The 18,573-nt window shown below is 41.7% G+C and overlaps 1 long non-coding RNA gene across 1 annotated transcript; it reads left to right on the top strand.

The window, feature by feature from the left end:
• The first annotated feature begins 484 nt into the window (after nucleotides 1-484).
• Nucleotides 485-8,217, top strand: LOC141285439 (uncharacterized). Its single transcript, XR_012338607.1, has 4 exons — nucleotides 485-1,021; nucleotides 1,170-1,250; nucleotides 2,055-2,146; nucleotides 8,178-8,217. It is a non-coding gene; the product is annotated as an uncharacterized lncRNA (long non-coding RNA).
• Nucleotides 8,218-18,573: the final 10,356 nt, after the last annotated feature.

Genomic DNA, 18,573 nt, shown 5'->3' with positions numbered 1-18,573 from the left:
CTGGGAATAAACCTCATCTCTGCATTTACCGCAGGGCGAACAAGACCACAGATTTTCCTTAAAGATGTTGATGCCGTAGGGGGAAATATCTTTCATCATACAGTTCAGATAAAAAAAACATGTTTATCCTCTTTTAGATTTGTAGAGGAAAATTGGAAAAACAAGACGTTTTCTGAAACACTAATTATTGTCAATCGGAATGAATCCAATAAGTCTGAGATCTTTAAAGTTTTGTTTATAGGCAGTACGATCCGCAGATTTGTTTACATGTGAGTTACTGCGAAATCCGAAACTTCCGCGCATGCGCAGTTGGCCAGTCGCGCGTTTAAAAGAAGTAAAAACTACCGCGATAACTGGAGCTAGGTGAGTATAATCGTTCTGTTTGCTTTATAAAATATGTTGTTTGTCAAGCAATACGATCCACAGATTTGTTTACATGTGCGTTACTCCGAAATCCGAACAAAACTTAAGCGGATGCGCAGTTGCACTGTAAACCCCACTGTTGTCATTAATAAAGAGATTAAGTTAATATAACTTGACATTACTTAAAATACCAAGTTTTGGCATCAAAACTTAAACAGGTGTGGTTAACTTACTCATTTGGCAGCAAAAAACTTTTTAATTGATATTTTAAGTTATCTGAACTCAACATTTTAATTAATTTGAAAGATTCACAATGTCTATTTAAAATGATTGGTCGCACTTGAAATTCTGCTTTGACAACCGCGCTGATTGGTCGATATAAGTTATATGACACAAGGCGGTATTTTTTCTCGTCATGCTGAATTTTGCTGAAGAACCAGCAGGACAGACGCACTAGCAGAAACCATCTGACACAAGAAAGACAAAAGTTAAATCAGTAAGTAGAGATTTAAACGCTCATATACATTTTTTTTAATTGATTTACACGTTATTCCAATGCTATTTTTTGTTTTGCTCCAGTAGCAGCACAAGTAAGCTGGCGGTAAAGCAGGCGGGAAGAAAGCCGTCGTGAAAGATTCATTAGAGTGAAGTTACACAGGTAGGTTAACTTAATGGTAAAATATAAGTGTAAATTTTGCTTGCTTCCGTTTTATTTTTGGAGTATTTTGTACTAATAAATATGCCGGAGTTTCTAAATTTCTATAAGAACATTTGAATTTCCCGCTTAACTTTTTTTCCTCCCCCAGCGGCACTTGCAGGCAGGCGGTCGTGAAGCAGGCAGGGACAGGGATGGAGTCGGTCGTGACGAAGGCCCATGGATTACGCTGGTAAGTTAATGTTTAACACGCCTGTACGTTGTGACTTGCTTAATTTATTAATGTTTCTTTGATGTTGTGTTTTTAAAAGCGAGAATGAGAACTTGCGCTGTTGTGTATGCGCTTATGAGGGAACAAAACACGGACATGTACCGTTAAAGTTCGCTTTTACCTCAAGGTGCGCGCATAAACGGTCAAATGCACGCAAAAATATTTCAAAATGAGGCGCTCGCTTGGTGATTATTCACGTAAACCCTTGTCAGTTATGTCTTAAATGGTCATAAACAGTTGAGAATGAAAATACGTTTGTAACAGTATATTGCATCCGTGTGGCTATTAATGCAGGTTTACTAAAGGTTTCATGAGGAGAACAATGCAAAGCTAAAAATTAACGAAATTGTGACACATTTACAGAGATAGGCCTATGTTTTTAATTAATAATTCTGTTCATGTAATGTGTTCTTGGTGCATAATATTAATTATTCGTTTTTAATAGATTTTATAAAATGTATTCAATCCTATCTGCATTTTGTTTTTAATCAAGTTACCATTAGCAGAGCTGTGACTGTTTTACATGTCCCTGTGAGCGATTTGTTGACTTTTTACTGTCGGGAAAGACGTGCAAAAATGTTGTAACAACGTTAACTTAGTTGGATCAGGTGTGTTTAATTAGGATTTCATCTAAACTCTGCAGGGCTCTGTCCCTCCAAGAATTGACACCCCTGATTTAAATGCTGTTATGAATTTCATTAAAAAAAAGTAGTAATAGCCAGTGGTTAGATTTAATATAATTGTTTTTTTTTTGTTTTCACACAGAAGTTGTCAGAGCCGACTGAGGACCGAACTCTTGTGCTCCAAGGACCACCTCTTGTGTTTGGAGATGTTTGGGGATTTCTTCGACATGTTTGGTAAGTATTCCATGTAGAAAATAATGTCAAAAAGACAAGCACACATTAGATCACTCACACTCATTATATAAATTTGAATCTAAAGTGTTATTTCACTCAAAAATTAGAATTTTGTCAGTAGTTACCCTCGTGTCATTCCATATTCGTAAGACTTCCGTTCCTCTTTGGAACACAAATGAAGATTTTTAAAATAATTTTCAAGAGTTTTCCATTTCTCCATAGAGGGACAAGAAAAGGTAAGAAAGACATGTGGTTCCAGTGTGTCACGACCACACACAAAGGGAGAAGGTGAGTATCTTTCAAGGTATTTATTAACAAACGTGCACAGTACAACACACGTGCAATCGGGTGAAATAAGGTCTCTGTGGTCAAATCTTCAAACAAACACAACAGGTGAGTTCAAGTTCATAAGGATCATAGCGTTAGCAATAGTCACTTCCCTTTAACACGATTAACGTGTATCACAGGAGAACATCAGAGCAATCCACGAGGAGCACAGGAGAACATCGGAAGAATCCACGAGGAGCACAGGAGAGACAACAGGAGGGGGAGAAGATCCACAGAGAAACATCCATGCAACTTTGATACCAGCCGATGAGTGAGTGGCAGAGGTAGGTATATAAAGGGTGTGGTGATTGCCGGTGCAGGTGACGGTGATTAGTATTCTGGTGATGGTTCACGGGTGTGCTGTGGTGGTGATTGGCTGGTTGGTGGAGGATCGTGGTGATTGGGGCTGAGGGAACGTGCAGAGGGTGTGACATCACCCCCTCCTCCACGGGTGACTCCTGGCACCCAAGAACGGCGACGGGGACGACCACGACCTCTGGGAGCTGGGCGTTCGGGATGTTGGCGGTGGAATTCCTCGAGGAGAGTCGGGTCCAGGATGTCGTCACGGGGTATCCACGATCTCTCCTCGGGTCCGAACCCCTCCCAGTCCACTAGGTACTGGAGCTGGCCGTTCCGCCGCCGGGAGTCTAGGATTTCTTGGACTTGGTAGATGTTATCTCCAAGGATCTCTGGCGGGTCGGGAGGAGGAGGTGACTCCGACTCTGTGGAGGAAGGGAACAGGGGTTCAGTGTGGCGCTTGAGTAGGGAAACGTGAAACGAGGGGGCGATTCGGTAATGTGGAGGTAGGTTTAGACGGTAGGTGACAGGGTTGATCTGTGAGTGCACGGTGAAGGGCCCTATGTAGCGGGGACTCAGCTTCCTACTGGGCAGCCGGAGGCGTATGTCTCGAGTGGACAACCATACCTGGTCCCCGGGGAGGTAAACTGGGTTGGGTAACCTACGGCGGTTGGCATGTTCCGTATGCCTCCGTACTGCCCGCTGGAGATGGACGTGCGCTGAGTCCCACACCCTCTCGCTCTCTCGGAACCAGTGATCTACCGCGGGCACCTCGGAGGACTCTCCAGTCCATGGAAACAGAGCTGGTTGATAACCTAGAATGCATTGGAATGGGGTTAGACCAGTAGAGGTTTGACGGAGGGAATTTTGCGCATACTCAGCCCACGGTAGATACTGGCTCCAGGTGTTTTGATGTTGGGAACAGTACGTCCGAAGGTAGCGGGAGATTTCCTGTATTTTCCGTTCGGTCTGCCCGTTCGTTTGAGGGTGATATCCGGATGACAGGCTGACTGTGGTACCCAGAAGTTGGAAGAAGGCCCGCCAGACCCTGGAAATGAATTGGGGTCCCCGATCGGACACGATGTCTTCTGGGAGTCCGAAGTTCCGGAATACATTGTGGAATAGTGCCTCTGCGGTTTCTAGTGCTGTGGGGAGACCTTTGAGAGGTATTAATTTGCAAGCTTTCGAGAATCGATCGACTACCACTAAAATTGTGGTGTAACCCTGAGAGGGGGGCAGGTCTGTGGCGAAGTCAATGCCCAAGTGTGTCCAGGGTCGGCGGGGAATAGGTAACGGTTGTAATTTACCTTCGGGTAAGCGGCGTGGGGTTGTGTTGACGGCGCAGACCGAACATCCTTGGACGTACCGTTCCACTTCCCTGCTCATGTTGGGCCACCAATATTTCTGCTGGAGGAGCGAGAGGGTTCGCCTGCTGCCAGGATGTCCTGAGCCGGGGGACGTGTGCGTACTATCCAGCAGAAGGGGTCTGAGACGGCTTGGGACATAGACACGACCCGGGGGAAGCTCCGGTGGTGCAGGTTCCTCGAAGGTGGCGGCCCGTATATCTTCATCCAGCTGCCATAGTATGGGTGCGAGAAAGACAGATGGGGGTAGAATTGGATCAGGATCGTCAGAGGTAGGTTCAGGTGAGTGCATACGTGATAGGGCGTCTGCTTTGGTGTTTTTGTGGCCGGGTTGGTAAGTAATGTGGAAATTGAATCGGGCAAAGAATAATGACCAGCGAGCTTGGCGGGCATTTAGTCTCTTGGCGTTCTGAATGTACTGGAGGTTCTTGTGGTCGGTTATTACGGTGAAGGGGAACTGGGCTCCTTCCAACCAGTGCCGCCACTCTTCGAGGGCGAGCTTTATGGCCAGCAGTTCGCGGTCTCCAATTCCATAATTCTGCTCAGCTGGGGTAAGTTTTTTGGAATAGTACGCACACGGGTGGAGGGATCGGGGTTCATCAGACCACTGGGACAGCACGGCTCCTACGCCCACGTCCGCCGCATCTACCTCCACCACGAAGGGCCTTGAAGGGTCGGGGTGCTTGAGGATGGGAGCGGTGGTGAACATTAGTTTTAGACGGTCGAAGGCTTGCTGAGCCTCTGGAGTCCACTGTAGTACCCGGCGACCTCCCTTTAAGAGGGAAGTGAGTGGAGCCGATAGGAGGCTATAGTTCTTTATAAAGCGTCGGTAGAAGTTAGCGAAGCCTAAGAAACGCTGAAGCTCCTTCACCGTCCTGGGCTCCGCCCACTTGGCCACTGCGTCCACCTTGCCGGCTTCCATGTGAACTCCCTCCGCAGTGATCACGTATCCGAGAAAGGAGATGGTGGGCTGATGGAATTCACATTTTTCTAATTTTAGATAGAGTTGGTACTCACGGAGGCGTTGGAGAACCTGACGGACGTGGTCTTGATGTTCCTTTAGGTTACGTGAGTAAATGAGGATATCGTCAATGTAGATGATTACGAATCGATGGAGGTAGTCGCGGAAGATTTCGTTCATGAAATTCTGAAATACGGAAGGACTGTTAGCCAGGCCATAGGGCATCACCTGATATTCATAGTGACCGGTGGGGGTGATGAAGGCGGTCTTCCACTCATCTCCTTCTCGGATACGGATCAGGTTGTATGCACTGCGGAGGTCGAGTTTGGTGAAGACGCGGGCTTCCCGTAGTTCCTCCAAGGCAGCTGGCACTAGAGGAAGTGGATAGGCGAATTTCACCGTGGCGTCGTTGAGCACCCGGTAGTCAATGCAAGGTCTGAGCCCACCATCCTTCTTGGGGACGAAGAAGAAACTGGATGCTGCTGGGGACGTGGAAGGTCTGATGAACCCCTGTTGGAGAGCCTCCTGGATGTAATTCTCCATGGCTTCCTGCTCAGGACGTGAGAGGGGGTAGATCTTCCCGTGGGGTAGTTTGGCGCCTGGCAGCAGGTCGATACTACAGTCCCAGGGCCGGTGCGGTGGTAGTTGTGTGGCCCGTTCCTTGCTGAAGACATCGGTGAAAGACTGATAGACGGGGGGAATGGTGGTGGCGGATTGAGTGGCAGGGCTCTCTATGGTGGTGGCGTGCAGAGGGATAGGACGGTATGGAGACTTTGCATCTGACGAGGAAGGATGGTAGCCGTGGTCCTCACACGTTGCGCCCCACTCCAGGACCTCTCCTGTGCTCCAATCTATGCGGGGTTGGTGCTTAATGAGCCATGGTCTGCCCAGGATGACATCCACGTTGGCTCGCGGGAGTACTAGGAGGGTCAGATGTTCCCGGTGGTTGTGTTGGGAGACGAGGGTCACTTTTCTGGTCCGGCGAGATATCTTACCATCGCCCAATGGTGAGTTTTGGATTGTGGTTATGTGGTATGTGACCTCATTTTGAACGGTGGGAATTCGATGTTTAGCAATGAAGTGTGATGAAACAAAATTGCCAGCCGCTCCGGAATCCACGAGCACATAGATGGGGAGAGTACGAGAGTTTACTATTAGTTTAGCGGTAATATGGGGTAAGAGAGACATGGCCGGAGTAATAGATACGGTACTCACCATTGGACGAGGCGGGCGGACTGGACAGGCACTGATGAAGTGAGAGGCTTCTCCACAATATAGGCACAGATGATTATTAATTCGTCGTTTCCTCTCCGCAGGATCCAGGCGATAGGAGTCAGTAATCATAGGCTCCTCCGCGTTTCGTTGGGGTGACGGTGTTCGGAGTGGAGGGAAGCTGGGTACAGACTTTGTAGAAGGACACGCTGAGAGATGTTGAGAAATGCCTACTGCCTTCTTAATAAAGGTTTCCAGCGGTACGTTGTCATCGTAAATAACCATATGCTTGCGGATCTGGGGTTTAAGCCCCTTACGGTAGGCTGCTAGGAGAGCTACTTGGTTCCAACCACTGGTGGCCGCTAGGGAGCGGAAGCGCAGGGTGTATTCATGGATATTGGACGCACCTTGATTCAGAGTGATCAGCTCGTCGTGCACCGAAAGGGGAGTGAGCGCAGCTCCAAACACGTCCTTGAAGTGGGCAACGAAAGCATTATAGGAGATTAAAGCGTCGCTCCGTGAATTCCAGAGTGCGTCTGCCCATTGGAGTGCCTGTCCAGTGAGGAGGGAAATCATAAAAGATATTTTAGAAATTTCGTTAGGAAACTGGTGTGCGTTGGCTTCAATATAGAGGGAACTTTGCAGGAGGAAACCATTGCAACCACCCGGGTCTCCGGAATAACTCATGGGGCGAGAGAGGGGCGTGTTGGAAATCGTCGTTGGAGCAGCAGGTAGAGATTGACGAAGGACGTTTACCATATCCGCAAATGGATCGGGGGTGTCTTCGGTGATAGCGGCACTCGCCTCCATGAGTGAAGCGGTGAGTTAATATTTTAGGGGCTGGTATCCTGTCACGACCACACACAAAGGGAGAAGGTGAGTATCTTTCAAGGTATTTATTAACAAACGTGCACAGTACAACACACGTGCAATCGGGTGAAATAAGGTCTCTGTGGTCAAATCTTCAAACAAACACAACAGGTGAGTTCAAGTTCATAAGGATCATAGCGTTAGCAATAGTCACTTCCCTTTAACACGATTAACGTGTATCACAGGAGAACATCAGAGCAATCCACGAGGAGCACAGGAGAACATCGGAAGAATCCACGAGGAGCACAGGAGAGACAACAGGAGGGGGAGAAGATCCACAGAGAAACATCCATGCAACTTTGATACCAGCCGATGAGTGAGTGGCAGAGGTAGGTATATAAAGGGTGTGGTGATTGCCGGTGCAGGTGACGGTGATTAGTATTCTGGTGATGGTTCACGGGTGTGCTGTGGTGGTGATTGGCTGGTTGGTGGAGGATCGTGGTGATTGGGGCTGAGGGAACGTGCAGAGGGTGTGACACAGTGATTTAACCTCAATTTTATTAAACAACGCACATGCTTAGGTTTGCATGAAACAAACTATAAAAACTATTAAAAATACAGATCCCCAATGCATGTTCACGAGAGCATCACAGTGCATGTGTTTTGTGTTCACGCAAGATCTGAAATCTGAACAGGCCTTGAATAATTTTATTTTGTAAGTGGTAAATTACATGTTTTTGCACTAAACACTCGCGCTGCTTCATAAAATTGAGTTTAAACCACTGAAGTCTCATGGATTTTTTTTCTAGACCTTGAAAATGTTACATTGGATCTCTGGAGAAACAGAAATCTCTTGGGTTTCCTTAAAAAAATCTTAATTTTTGTTTGGAAGAAGAACAAAGGTGTTAGGGGTGTGGAATGACATGAGAGTGAGCAATGACAGAATTTGCATTTTTGGGTGAACTGTTCCTTAAGATTAAGTTGCACTGTTTGAAATCTACATGAGTTTGCATGCATGTGAATTAACTTTAATTTGATAATGTTTTTTCATCTTTAATAGATGTCTGATGATCACAGCTCAAATCTTGCTGTTGTCAGTGGGGATTGTAATAGTTGAAGATGGGACTACTCTTCAGCCTCTCAACTCTTGGAAAAGTGGTGATGGACAATCTAAGTGACCATCCTGAATCAATGTGCCTTCTGTTTGGACAAATTTATGTTACAGGTTTTGTGCTTTTCTTGTCAGCTGAGAAAAAAAAAATGAAAATGACCTTTACATTGGAAATTAAAAACATGTTTATGTTAACAGTCAGTAAGACTTTCACCAACAGAGAAGAAACACCTTTTTTTTTTTTTTGTATAACACACACTCCAAGGAACTGGTATATCTCAAATTTGTCTTGTAAAAATGTGAAAAAATAAATAAATAATAGGTTTACATTTAAAACAGTTAACTGTTAAAAAAAATGCTTATGTTGTTGTTCATGTCTTTTAAAAATGTAAGCTTACTATTAAAAATGAGCTGTTTTGTTTAAAAATGTGATATTAAATGTGAGTTTACAGTCAAAAATAGGAGTTTACTGTTAAAAAATGTGAATGTACTTTAAAAAATGTAAGCTCATGATGCTGTTGTTCATGTCTTTCTGGAAATGTGAGCTTACTGTTAAAATTAAAAATTAGCTATTTTGTTGTACATATGTCTTTTAAAAATATGACAGTGTGGGCTTACAGACAAAAATATGAGTTTACTGTTAAAAAAGGAGCTCATGATTTTGTTCATGAATTTTATAAATGTGAGCTTACTGTTATAAGTAATGTAAATGCAGTATAAGCCTAATAAAGTGGTTGATGTGGAAAAAAAACCTTGTTTTAATGATTTATAAATTATTTAATACAAGTAGAATATATATATTTATATATAAGCTGAAAATTTAGGAAGTTTAGTCTGTTAGCCCTTTTAAGTTATCTGTACTTAAACATTTAAGTTAATTCAATGAAGAGACCACATTCGTTCAACTCAATAAATCGAGTTGTCATTTTCCCATTACTCAAACGAACTGAGGGAATCACTTTCCTCAAATCATTTGAGTAGTCTGAACTTATTAGGGTTTACAGTGTGCAGAGTCGCGGCGTTTAAAAGAAGTAAAAATCGGGGATAAAACACCACGATAATTGACCATATTCACGAATTACTTCCTTGTTTAGTCAAGCCAGCTCAGTCATTTCCGGTCAACTGTACTGCCATAATATGAGCATAGGCTACTTTGTTCGTTTTCTCGACATAATCTATTCACAATCGAAGAAAAGTGTTGTTTGTCTAAGAGGACCAAACGTCCATGTATACCGTTTCAAAAATGACAAAGGCCAGTTTAAAAAAATTCGCTAAAATAAATCAGCTAAATATGCGCTTGAGTCATTGCTATGATTGATTTTACAGTTCAAGATAAAACTTAAAAGATGCATTTATTCAATTTTATAAAATATTTCAAACTCCTATTGAGTGCATCATTTAATTATTATACCATCAATATTTAACGTATTTGTAGTGAACTATATTAGTATTTAAATAAATAATTCACCCTTATAGGCTGTTTGTGTCTGAGTTTAATGACTTTCTGCACTTGCTATACTATATACTTAAGGACGGTAAAAGTACTACAATTGAATTTATTATAGGCTACTAGTAATTTTATAATAAATCGAAAATAAAACGTCATAATAATTAATCCTCTGCTGCCAAGTGCCAACTATTGGTTATTTGGGTAATTCCATATTATTTTAGCCAAAAAATAGACGTTGTTTTCCTTGAAAAGTCATTTTTTCCGATGCCGTTTTTATGAATGAAAAGTGAGTCCTTGAAATACATTTTGTTTCACAGCTGTAGAGTTAGAAAATAATAAAGGCTTTAAAATATTGCAAGATTTTAAAAAGGTGTTAATGAATATGAAGGCAAGTAAGTGATTATCAAGAATACATTAAAATGTCCTTGGTTTATCTTTATGCGGAAGTTCTAAAGAAGGCTCCGTGCATAAGGTCAATTGGAGCTAGGTGAGTATAATCCTTCTGTTTGCTTTATAAAATAGCCTATCTAAAAGAAAGTAGGACATGTCAGAACAGTATTTTGTGTATTGAATAGGCCTACTTCGTTTTCTCAAATGACCGGTAAAGATATAAATAAACATAGGTCTCAAAGTGAAGCGTAAACAAATAGGTAGCGGAACTGCGCATGCGCGCGAGGTATTTGTCAATTTGGTTTAAAGTTGTTAACATGCTTAATTGTTTTCTTATCGATCGTTTTATTGCAGGTTTGTATCTCACTAGAGCTGCAAAAGGATTAGTCGTGATTAATCGATTTAAAATAAAAGTTTATACATACATGTATGTATTTATACAAAATATATATTTATGTTAAATATTTATATTAATATATAACAAATTATATACAACTGTTTACATACAATTACATACAATACATACAAATAAAAATATATGGGATCATAAATACAGAAAAAAAAACTAATATTGTGAAATATTATTACAGTTCTTCTATTTCAATAAACATTAAAAATCTAATTTATTTTTCACATTAACCTTCAGAAATCATTCTATTATGCTGATTTAGTATCAGTTGTGTTGCTTAACATTTTTTGGAACCTGTGATGCTTTTTTGGGGGATTCTCTGATAATAATTCCATTGATAATTCTAATAATAAATCAGCATATTAATGGTTTCTGAAGGATCATGTGACACTGAAGACCAGAGTAATGGCTGATGAAAATTCAGCTCTGCATCACAGGATTTTTTTTTAATGTATATTAAAATAGTAACCATTATTTTATATTGCAATAACATTTTGCAGTATTATTGTTGTTTTCTGTATTTTCGATCAAATAAATGCATGTCTTGATAAGCATAAGAGACTTCTTTAAAAAACATTACAAGTCCTACTGATCCCAAACATCTGTTTATGTTTGTGCATTTAAATATATACATAATAAATATACACATATAGTATGCAAACATAAACTTTTATTTTGAATCAATTAATCACGACTAGTCTCTTTGCAAACTCGGATTCGGATCGTTTGTGGTGTTTATATAAGGCCATTAATCTAATTACTAACAGATGATTGGGTTGCATGTAAATCTAGCTACTGTCCTGTACATTTTATCTGCTCACAAACTCTAATCAGCATGGTCAACCAGATCCCAATTCAGGCCTGATAATTAATATAAATGACTGATTTAGACACTCAAAAAACCTTGTTAATCAAAAGTCTATTTTTGCATCCATTTCTCAAAAGTTTCATGACAAAAAATTCCAGGGATTCCTTTTGACTTTCTACTGGGTTCTTGTCTATGTATTTTTAAAACTTTCATATTGAGTTATTGAGTGGAAATCTTGAGCTGTAATGAGGACGTGCAGCAGGTGCATTTTGGCTCATGGTCCGACACAGAGAAACCAATCCAGGAATCTGAGAGGCCAGTGACAAAGGGAAAGTTGGCAGGACGGTGTCTCGGTTACAAACACACACTCGTGTGTCCGAGGACAGTAACAGAATGAACTTTCATGTGCAGTGAACACTCAGATTTTTGTCCGCTGTGTCGGATCAAATCACATTCATTGATGCTGTTCTCATAGGTAACAAACAACAACAAAAAGACAGTTCTGGCCATAAAAAATTACTATAAAAATGGTCAAGAATTGATGGAAGCCCGGTTCCGGCACTGAATAATAATTTTAAAAAAATCTCACAATTCTGTATGATTTAAAATTGTATGATACAAACTAGCAATTCTGACTTTCTCAATTGCTACAAAGTTACAAAGTCGGAATTGCAAGATATATACTGGCAACACAATTGCGACTCGAGTTATAAAGTCAGAATTCCGAGATATAAACTTGCAATTCTGAGAAATAACGTCACTATTGTGTGAAATATACTCACAATTTCAGACTTTTTTCTCAGAATTGTGAGATATAAACACAATTGCGAGTTATAAAGACAAAATTCCAGGATATAAACTCTTAATTCTGAGAAATAGTCACTATTGTGTGATATAACTCGCAATTCTGACTTTTTTTCCCATCAGAATTATGAGATATAAACACAATTGCGAGTTACAAAGTCAGAATTCCAAGATATAAACTCGCAATTCTGAGAAATAACGTCACTATTGTGTGATATAACTCGCAATTCTGACTTGTTTCTATCAGAATTTTGAGATATAACACAATTGCGAGTTATTAAGTCAGAATTCCAAGATATAAACTCGCAATTCTGAGAAATACAGTTGTAATTGTTAGATATAAACTCGTAATTCTGACTTTTTTCTCAGATTTGTGAAATATAGAGAATTGCGAGTTATAAAGACAAAATTCCGAGATATAAACTCGCAATTCTGAGAAATTAAGTCACTATTGTGTAATAAAAAATTGCAATTCTGACTTTTTTTCTCAGAATTGTGAGATATAAACACAATTTAGAGTTATAAAGTCAGAAGTGTACGATATAAACTTTGTTCTGTAATCAGTCTTTTTTTTTTTTTTTTTTTGTCTCATCAGAACTGGACTTTATAACTCGCAATTGCGAGTTTATATTTCACAGTTAAGAGAAAAAAAGTCAGAATTGCGAGAATCTCATTATTGCAATGCAATGCCAAAATAAAAATGATAATAAAAATAGAAAACAACGATTAATTAATTTAAGATGACTGTAATTTTTAAGCTTTGAAGAATTATTTAAAAAGAAAGCATGACCACTAAGACGTAAATATAGGCTCTTTCTTGAAGCATAAATTTGTGCATTTGTGAATCCGATTTAGAAAGAAGTCGGATTCGACTGTTTACATGCTTATTTTTTTCTTATTGATCGTTTTATTTCCTACATTTCACTTTTCAATTCACTCCATTGATCCTGCTCACAGGCAACAAACAACAAAAAGAACGTTTAAGATATTAAAGCTGACCATGAAAATAGTCAAAAAGTCTCATAATTGCAATTCAATGCAAAAAGGAAAAAAAATACTATAATAATAAACTAGAAAATAATAATAATTCTAAGGTGCATTGCAGTAAGAACGGTTAAATTGTCACAAATAAAAATATAAAAATAAATGATAATAAATAAAATATAATGCTATTTCCTTTTAATTTTAACTCCAGAATTCATATGACTAGCATTCTGAAGATTTATTGAGGGTTTAACTGTATGAAGTATAGATATACAGCAGAGGAAAACTGTAACATTTGCTCTCAGAGGAGCAGTTTTTAATGATTACATGCTTTTATTCTCTTTGATGCTTTCAGCATGTTCTCTCTCAACTCTCTGCACACTGTTGCGTTTCTCTGTCAGTCCTGCAGTGCAATAGTGTGCAGTGTTACAGCGCCACCTGTAGGTCAACACAACCTTTTCATCTACCTGCACTGATTAATAAACAGAGAGAAAGATGTTGCTTTAAAAGAAACTGGAACCTAAATGGAACTTATTTGAAACGCAAAAGAGATGCAGCTCACAGATTTCAGTTTGCAAAGTTAATAATGCACTGGACTAATATTTAGAAAATTACAGAGCACACACAAATACTGTGTCAAATACTAACATTTTTCACTGAGCTCATCAGAATGCATTCTGGGATTGCCCTAGATCTCTATAAAGACAAAGAATATTTAATGCCAGAATTATTTGAGATGTAGGCAGCTCACTAGGTTTTGTGACAGAGAGTTTCCGTCTCAGGAAAAACATGTGGATTTGTCTTCTTTTCATCTGTTACGCCTGGCCTGTTTCTGTCTACCTGTCGACAGGTGTAACAAACACATCGTAACACACTTATATAAGACTCTCTCTCAGGTTTGATGAGCAGCAGATGTTCTAACAGTTGCATTAATGACTCACGCGCTGCTAAAAATAGCCGTCTTTGGGGTGTGATTTATTATTTATGAGCGTGTGTGTGTGTGATAATGACATCAAATGTGCTCTGACTCCACCTCTCTCTTTAATTAGACACACCGATCAGCTGTATGGAGATCAAACAGGAAGTGCAAGCAGCAGCAAACGGATGTCCGCGGCTCTGCGCTTGTCTGGTGGCACGTCTCTGAACTGATACGACAAAACGTCCTGTGAAAAAACACAGCTGAAGACCCTCTGTTTAATAGCATGTCGTTAATAGACTTTATTAAGGTGGCTGAGAGAGCTCAACGTGCTGCAACTTAAGAAAACACATGCAAACAATAAAAAACGACAACAAATTTAGAAAACATCTACATCAGTTTGACAACACAGGTGCTGCAAATCCTCGCAAAGCAAACACAAATACGAAAACGCTGCAAACTCACGAACGCGCTGCAAATAGCACGGAGCACAACGGAAATGTTTCAGGGGGACCTCAAAAAGTGATGAACCCATCTGGGACCTGATTATTTGTTCAGTGGCTGTTGGTCAGAGCAGAGGTGTTGTCAGTGAACTAAAAGGTGATAGTTCATCTTTATCACACTAACCGCGTTGAGCTCTCTCGGCCACCATACTTTATACCTAGTTTTCCACTGTTTAATAAAAAAAAAAAAACAGAAACCACTCCGAAGTTCCTATCTAAATCAAATTATTCATGAATCTCTCCAAAGTTCACGATAAGCAAAGTTCCGATGATTTGCGAAACCCACTCTGAACAAAGTCCGATTTAAATAAAATGTTTCGCGAAACCAGGCGCTCTGAATAAAATCTCAAACTAAATCAAATGATTCACGAACCCGCTCTGAAGTTCAGAACTGAATCAAGTGAACCCGCTCTGAAGTTCCGATCTGAATCAAGTGAACCCGCTCCAAAGTTCCGATCTGAATCAAGTGAACCCGCTCCGAAGTTCCGATCTGAATCAAGTGAACCCGCTCCGAAGTTCCGATCTGAATCAAGTGAACCCGCTCCGAAGTTCCGATCTGAATCAAGTGAACCCGCTCCGAAGTTCCGATCTGAATCAAGTGAACCCGCTCCGAAGTTCCGATCTGAATCAAGTGAACCCGCTCCGAAGTTCCGATCTGAATCAAGTGAACCCGCTCCGAAGTTCCGATCTGAATCAAGTGAACCCGCTCCGAAGTTCCGATCTGAATCAAGTGAACCCGCTCCGAAGTTCCGATCTGAATCAAGTGAACCCGCTCCGAAGTTCCTATCTGAATCAAGTGAACCCGCTCCGAAGTTCCGATCTGAATCAAGTGAACCCGCTCCGAAGTTCCGATCTGAATCAAGTGAACCCGCTCCGAAGTTCCGATCTGAATCAAGTGAACCCGCTCCGAAGTTCCGATCTGAATCAAGTGAACCCGCTCCGAAGTTCCGATCTGAATCAAGTGAACCCGCTCCGAAGTTCCGATCTGAATCAAGTGAACCCGCTCCGAAGTTCCGATCTGAATCAAGTGAACCCGCTCCGAAGTTCCGATCTGAATCAAGTGAACCCGCTCCGAAGTTCCGATCTGAATCAAGTGAACCCGCTCCGAAGTTCCTATCTGAATCAAGTGAACCCGCTCCGAAGTTCCTATCTGAATCAAGTGAACCCGCTCCGAAGTTCCGATCTGAATCAAGTGAACCCGCTCCGAAGTTCCTATCTGAATCAAGTGAACCCGCTCCGAAGTTCCGATCTGAATCAAGTGAACCCGCTCCGAAGTTCCGATCTGAATCAAGTGAACCCGCTCCGAAGTTCCGATCTGAATCAAGTGAACCCGCTCCGAAGTTCCGATCTGAATCAAGTGAACCCGCTCCGAAGTTCCGATCTGAATCAAGTGAACCCGCTCCGAAGTTCCGATCTGAATCAAGTGAACCCGCTCCGAAGTTCCGATCTGAATCAAGTGAACCCGCTCCGAAGTTCCGATCTGAATCAAGTGAACCCGCTCCGAAGTTCCGATCTGAATCAAGTGAACCCGCTCCGAAGTTCCGATCTGAATCAAGTGAACCCGCTCCGAAGTTCCGATCTGAATCAAGTGAACCCGCTCCGAAGTTCCGATCTGAATCAAGTGAACCCGCTCCGAAGTTCCTATCTGAATCAAGTGAACCCGCTCCGAAGTTCCGATCTGAATCAAGTGAACCCGCTCTGAAGTTCCGATCTGAATCAAGTGAACCCGCTCCGAAGTTCCGATCTGAATCAAGTGAACCCGCTCCGAAGTTCCGATCTGAATCAAGTGAACCCGCTCCGAAGTTCCGATCTGAATCAAGTGAACCCGCTCCGAAGTTCCGATCTGAATCAAGTGAACCCGCTCCGAAGTTCCGATCTGAATCAAGTGAACCCGCTCCGAAGTTCCTATCTGAATCAAGTGAACCCGCTCCGAAGTTCCGATCTGAATCAAGTGAACCCGCTCCGAAGTTCCGATCTGAATCAAGTGAACCCGCTCCGAAGTTCCGATCTGAATCAAGTGAACCCGCTCCGAAGTTCCGATCTGAATCAAGTGAACCCGCTCCGAAGTTCCTATCTGAATCAAGTGAACCCGCTCCGAAGTTCCGATCTGAATCAAGTGAACCCGCTCCGAAGTTCCTATCTGAATCAAGTGAACCCGCTCTGAAGTTCCGATCTGAATCAAGTGAACCCGCTCCGAAGTTCCGATCTGAATCAAGTGAACCCGCTCTGAAGTTCCGATCTGAATCAAGTGAACCCGCTCCGAGGTTCCGATCTGAATCAAGTGAACCCGCTCCGAGGTTCCGATCTGAATCAAGTGAACCCGCTCCGAAGTTCCGATCTGAATCAAGTGAACCCGCTCCGAAGTTCCGATCTGAATCAAGTGAACCCGCTCCGAAGTTCCGATCTGAATCAAGTGAACCCGCTCCGAAGTTCCGATCTGAATCAAGTGAACCCGCTCCGAAGTTCCGATCTGAATCAAGTGAACCCGCTCTGAAGTTCCGATCTGAATCAATCCCAAGTTCCGATCTGAATCAAGTGAACCCGCTCCGAAGTTCCGATCTGAATCAAGTCAACCCGCTCCGAAGTTCCGATCTGAATCAAGTCAACCCGCTCCGAAGTTCCGATCTGAATCAAGTCAACCCGCTCCGAAGTTCCGATCTGAATCAAGTCAACCCGCTCCGAAGTTCCGATCTGAATCAAGTCAACCCGCTCCGAAGTTCCGATCTGAATCAAGTCAACCCGCTCCGAAGTTCCGATCTGAATCAAGTCAACCCGCTCCGAAGTTCCGATCTGAATCAAGTGAACCCGCTCCGAAGTTCCGATCTGAATCAAGTGAACCCGCTCCGAAGTTCCGATCTGAATCAAGTGAACCCGCTCCGAAGTTCCGATCTGAATCAAGTGAACCCGCTCCGAAGTTCCGATCTGAATCAAGTGAACCCGCTCCGAAGTTCCGATCTGAATCAAGTGAACCCGCTCCGAAGTTCCGATCTGAATCAAGTGATTTGCGATACTCAAAGTTCAAACCAAATGATTTGCGAACCTCTCCGAAGTTTAGAACTGAATCGAATGATTCGTGATACGCAAAGTTCAGATCAAATGATTCACAAACCCGCTCCGAAGTTCCTATCCAAATCAAATAATTTGCCATACTCAAAGTTCAGATCAAATGATTCGTGAACCTCTCCGAAGTTCAGAACTGAATCAAATGATTCGTGATACGCAAAGTTTCGTTGATTTGCGAACCCACTCTGAACAAAGTCCGATTTAAATAAAATGATTTGCGAACCATCATTTTAGATCAGATCTGAGCGTGAATCACAAGTCATTCAATTTACAAAATAATTCGCAAATCCAGCTGCTTTGAATGAAGTCTCAATCTAAATCAAATGATTTGCGATACGCAAAGTTCCAATGATTCGCAAAGCCGCTCTGAAGGAAGGACAGATCTAAATCAAATGATTCATGAACCCCCTCCATAGTTCCAAACTAAATCAAATGATTTGCGATACTCAAAGTTCAGATCAAATGATTCGCGAACCTCTCCGAAGTTCTGATCTGAATCAAATGATTTGCGATACGCAAAGTTGCAATGATTCGCGAACCCGTTCTGAACGAAGTCTCGATCTAAATCAAATGATTTGTGATACGTGAAGTTCCGTCAAATGATTTGCGAACCATTTTCGAAGCCCCGATGAGTTCGCACTCCTCGATCTAAATCAAATGATTCACGATATCTGAATCAATCCCATATGTGTGCTTTATTTAATTATTACAAGTGATGTTGAAATTCACAAATGAATGGCTCTTTTAAACTGCCTTTGTGAACTGAATGATCAAGTCTCGAGTTTTAGTTTGAATCAATCAGAGCGGTTCCAGCAAAAATGACTCAATTGATTCAGTTTGTCTGTTGCTTGTTTTGCTCCTTCAGCCATGCACTACTACTGGCTTATAGTTTACTAGTTTTATAAGATTAACAAAAATAATGGGGAAAAAAATATGTTTACAAATAAAATATCTAGACATTTCTATTCTAGACGACATCCAACACAAATCTACAAACCAGGTGAGGTAAAAAGTTTAA

This window comes from Garra rufa, chromosome 14 (genome assembly GCF_049309525.1).
Source record: "Garra rufa chromosome 14, GarRuf1.0, whole genome shotgun sequence".
NCBI classification, from domain to species: Eukaryota; Metazoa; Chordata; class Actinopteri; order Cypriniformes; family Cyprinidae; genus Garra; species Garra rufa.
Note: the sequence above shows the minus strand (reverse complement) of the source record. Positions and strands in the feature narration are given on the sequence as shown.